Source organism: Lynx rufus, unplaced genomic scaffold (genome assembly GCF_022079265.1).
Source record: "Lynx rufus isolate CCGP_SWC_20201006 ecotype Redwood Valley unplaced genomic scaffold, mLynRuf1.p SCAF_4, whole genome shotgun sequence".
In the NCBI taxonomy this organism is placed as follows: domain Eukaryota; kingdom Metazoa; phylum Chordata; class Mammalia; order Carnivora; family Felidae; genus Lynx; species Lynx rufus.
The window spans coordinates 15,289,054-15,294,217 of NW_025814856.1; the positions used below are offsets into that span (position 1 = coordinate 15,289,054).

At 38.3% G+C, this 5,164-nt stretch overlaps 1 long non-coding RNA gene across 1 annotated transcript; it reads left to right on the forward strand.

Annotated features, from left to right (window-relative positions):
* The first annotated feature begins 505 nt into the window (after nt 1-505).
* On the forward strand, nt 506-4,956 carry LOC124524180 (uncharacterized). Its single transcript, XR_006965169.1, has 3 exons — nt 506-971; nt 1,805-1,909; nt 4,871-4,956. It is a non-coding gene; the product is annotated as an uncharacterized LOC124524180 (long non-coding RNA).
* Nucleotides 4,957-5,164: the final 208 nt, after the last annotated feature.

Here is a 5,164-nt window from a genome sequence, read left to right on the forward strand (position 1 = left end):
TGAGTGGGGTGGGACGTGGAGGCAGAATGTGGGCAACTCTTTCCGGAACATCGAATGTGAAGAAGAAGGCCAAGTTTGGGCCACAACTTAGGGGGAAAAGGAAGGTGAATAAAGAAACAATGAGGTCTACCCAATTCCAAAGCTCTTATTCTTTTTCAAAGGTTAAAAAGCCTTATTTCAAGATAATGATAGATTCCCAGGTTGTGAATAGTAAGTACCGAGAAGTCCCAAAGACCCTTCACTCAGTTTCTCCAATGGTTATGTAGTCCATACACGTAGTATAATATAAATAACAAGGATCCGATTCTGGGGCAACGCCACGGTCATTTTTTGGATTATGTAACGTGTTTATGTCATTTTCATTGTATGTGTGGATACATGCGATCACCGTCACAGTCAAGATACAGAATTGTTCCATCCCCACAAACTACAAAAAGGCTACTCCTTGATAATCAGACGGAGCCCCCTCCGTTCCCCCCTTTCCCCTTAACCTAACCCCTGGCAACCATGAATTCGTTTTCTGTCTCTATAAGTTTTTCATTTCAAAAATGTTATACAATCATAGAACATACCATGTTTTGACCTTAGTTCCCCTTCAGCATAGCGCCCTTGAGATCCATATCCAAGCTGTTGTGTATACACACAGTTGTAATTGGTAAGTAGCACCCCATGGGGCGGGTGTACCACAGTTTAGCCGGTTCACCCATTAAGCCCGCCATTTTGGTTGTTTTCCAACTTGGGGCTACTACCAATAAGACTGCTGTTAACAATCACGTACAGGTTTTTGTGTGGACCTAAGTTCTTATATCTCTGGGATAAATGCCAAGTATTTCCATTGCTTTATCATATGGTAGTTGCATGTTTAGTTTTCAAAGAAATGAACACACTCTTTTCCAGGGTGGCTGCAACATTTCCTTTCTCACCGGCAGCATGTGAGTGATCCAGTCTCTCTGAATCCGGGCGTGCAGGAGGTATGGGGATATTTCCTCGTGGTCTTAATTTGTATTTCCTTAATGGCTGGTGAGGTTGGATGTCTTCTCATGTGCTTGTTTGCTATCTGTATATCTTCTTCAGTGAACTGTTTCCTCCTGTCTTTGCCCATTTTCTAACTGGATTTTTTCAATGGTGAGTTTCGAGAGAACTTTATATATTGGAGATAGGAGTTTTATCAGATCTGTGGTTTGCAAATTTTCTCCCAGTCTGTAGCTTGATTTTTCATCTTCATAAGAGAGTTTTTTACAGTGTAGAAGTTTTTTTTTTTTTTTTTTCCCCTTGGATGAAGCCCAGCCTTTCAATTTTTCATTTTATGGATTATGCTTTGGTGTCAAGTCTGGGAACTCTTCACAAGTCATAGGTTTGAAAGATTTTCTTTCATGTTATTTTCTAAAAGTGTCATAGTTCTATGTTTTACATTAAATCTAAGATCCATTTTGAGTTACTTTTTAAATAAATGCGAGGTTAGGTTGGGATTATTTATTTCTTTATTTCTGCCTGTAGATGTACAATTACTCAACCACAGTTTGTTGAAAAGACAATCCTTCTAATGATTTCTCTGACATCTTTGTCAAAATCAGTTTGCTATATCTGGGTGGGTTCTTTCTGGGTTCTCTATTCTCTTATGTTATCCTATGTGTCTCTCCTTCTGCCAGAACCACACAATCTTGAGTATTATACCTGTATAAAAGTCCTGAAATAGGGTAGAGTGATTCCTCCCATTTTGTTATTCTTTTTCAAAAATGTTTTAGCTGTTCTGGCTCCTTTGCCTTCCATAGAAATTGTAGAACAATCTTGTTTATCTCTATAGAGATCTCTCCAGGATTTTGAAAGGAACTTTGAATGTTAAACTTATACATCAACTTGGGGAGAATTGACACCTTTACTATGTGGAGTCTTCCAATCCATGAACATGGTAAGTCTCTCCATTTATTCAGATCTTTGATTTCTTTCCTCGATATTTTGTAGTGTTCAGTATACTCATCCTATACAGGCTTTGTTAGATTTACACCTAAGTATTTGCTGGGTTGTTGTTGGTGTTGTTATTGTTTTTGAGTGCTTATAAATTGTATTTAATATTGGTGCTCATTGCCCATTGCTAATATGCACAAATAGAACTTAATTATGTATATTTGTCTTGTATTCTGTGACATTGCTGAAGTCACTTATTAGTTCTAGAGGTTTTTTTTGTTTCTTTTGGTAGATTCCTTGGGTATATTCTGCATGGACAATCATGTCATCTGCAAATAGAGATAATTTTATTTCTGTCATATGTGCATTTTATTTCCTTTGCTTAGCTTAGTGCACAGGTAGAATTTCCTGTATATGTCAGCTAAAAGTGGTGAGAGTGGACATTTTTGCCTTTTTCTGAAACTTAGAGGGAAAAAGCAGTCAGTCTCTCATCATTAAGTATAATGTTAAGTGTAGGTTTTTGTGAATGCTGTTAATCAAGTTGAGGAAGTTTCTCTGTTTTCCTGTTTTTCCTGGGAATTTTTATCATGAATGAATGTTGAACTTTATCAAATATTGAATTTTTTTTATTATCACTGGTTAAATAGGTGGCCAAGCATTTTTTTAGTGACCCATGAACCCATTTTCCAAGTGTTCAAACTTTTTTTATCTTTTTGACAACTTTTGAATTTTGCCTTCCCAAATCAAATCATGTTTTTTGGTGTTTTTTTTTTTTAATGTGTGTTTATTTTTGAGAGAGAGTGCACATGTGTGAGGGAGAGGCAGAGAGAGAGGGAGAGAGAATCCCAAGCAGCTCCGTGCTGTCAGCACAGAGTCCCAGGCGACATGGGGCTCGATCCTGTGAGACCATGACCTGAGCTGAAATCAAGAGTCAGATGCTTAACCAACTGAGCCACCCAGACACCGCCCCAAATCAAATCCTAAATGAAATCTTGATTCAAATCGACCTTGAGATTTCTTAGAGGGTCCCTGGAAAATCAAAAAGAATTTGTTCTTTCACTTTTGTAAAAAGAGAGATATTAAAAATAATTTGGCTTCTTTGAGTGCATGGGAAGCACTGTCAAATAAGAAGAAATCTTCCATCTTCATTAGGTTCTATTTGTATGGATAAAATATTATTAATATAAATATTTTATAAATTGTATGAACTTCCTAGAAATCTGTCAATGTCCTCCTAGTTCATCGATACATCCAGGCGCTGCTTTGCCTGATATTAGACAACAGTTACAAGCTCCTGCTGAATTCATCCTCTGAGGTGTTGTTTTCGTTTTTTGTTTTGTTTTTTTTTTTTTAATTTTGGTTATTGTATTTTTCAGCTCTAAAATTTCCACATGGTTCTTATCTCTTCCACGTCTTTGCTGAGACTTTCTATTTTTCTTCTTTTCCGGGGTGCTCATAGTTGCTTGCTGAAGCATTTTTGTGATAGCTGCTTGAAGTTCTTGTCGAATAAGTGTAAAATCTCTTGGTGTGGTATCCATTGAGTCTCTCTTTAAAACTTCCGTTTCAGATCTTCCTGATCCTCGGTAAGATGAGTGGTTTGTTTTAATCAAAACCTAGAAATTTTGATAACCATAAATGCTTACATGAAAATAGATGAAAGTTCTCAGATCAACAATCTAACTTTATACCTTATGGAACTAGGGGGAAAAAAAGAGCAACCTAAACCTAAAGCTAGCAGAAGGAAGGAAATAATAAAGATTAAGGTAGAGATAAATTTTTTAAAAAGAGAATAGAAAAACAATAGAAAATATCAACAAGACCAGCATTTAGTTCTTCAGAAAAAAAAAAGATCCACACACTTGACAAATCCACATTGACAAGAAAAAAGAGACACAGCTCCAATAACTAAAATCAGAAATGAAAGCGGGGACATTATTACTGATTTTACAGAAATAAAAGGATTATAAGAAAGCACGATAAACAACCGCATGCCAGAAAATTGGGTAACCTAAGGTGAAATGGATACATTCCTAAAGATACACAAACTAATCATGAACAAATAGAAAATCTGAATAGACCTGTAACTAGGAAGGAGAGTGAACCAGCCATCAAAACCTTCTCAACAAAGAAAAGCCCTGGACTAGATGGCTTAAACTGGTTAATTCTGCCAAACACTTAAAGAAGAAGTGAAACCAATCCCTCTTGAACTGTTCCAAAAAAATTGAAGAGGATAGAAGGGTTCCCCACTCATATCGATGAGCCCAGCATCATCCCAATACCAAAGCGAGAATAGACAAGAATATTACAGACCAATATCTCTGTGCATCTATGCTGTGAAAATCTTCAGCAACACGCTAGCAAACTGAATTCAGGGGCGTATTAAAAAAAATCGTATGTCGGGGCGCCTGGGTGGCGCAGTCGGTTAAGCGTCCGACTTCAGCCAGGTCACGATCTCGCGGTCCGTGAGTTCGAGCCCCGCGTCGGGCTCTGGGCTGATGGCTCAGAGCCTGGAGCCTGTTTCCGATTCTGTGTCTCCCTCTCTCTCTGCCCCTCCCCCGTTCATGCTCTGTCTCTCTCTGTCCCAAAAATAAATAAACGTTGAAAAAAAAAAAAATTAAAAAAAAAAAAATCGTATGTCATGACCGAGTGGGATTTATTCCTGGAATGCATTGACGGTTCAGGGCGCAAAACTCAACATAATACGTCACATTAACAGAATGAAGGGGAAAAACCCCACACGATCATCTCAAGGGGCGCAGAGCGAGCATTTGACAAAATCCACACCTTTTCGTTCTAGAAATACCCAAGGGACTAGACATAGAAGTACCTCAACATAACGAAGTCCACGTATGAAAAATTCACAGCTGATTATCAGACTCAATGGTGAAAAAAATACAAGTTTTTTTTTTTTTTTTTTTATTAAAGACCAGGAATATGACAAGGATACTTGCTTTTGTCTCTTCAGTTTAACATTGTCTTGGAAGGCCGGGCCAGAGCAAATGGGCAAGACAAAGAAAGAAAGAAAAGTCGTCCTTGGGGCGCCTGGGTGGCTCAGTCGGTTAGGCGTCCGACTTCGGCTCAGGTCATGATCTCGCGGTCCGTGAGTTCAAGCCCCGCGTCAGGCTCTGGGCTGACATCTTGGAGCCTGGAGCCTGTTTCAGATTCTGTGTCTCCCTCTTTCTCTGACCCTCCCCCGTTCATGTTCTGTCTCTCTCTGTCTCAAAAATAAATAAACGTTAAAAAAAAATTAAAAAAAAAA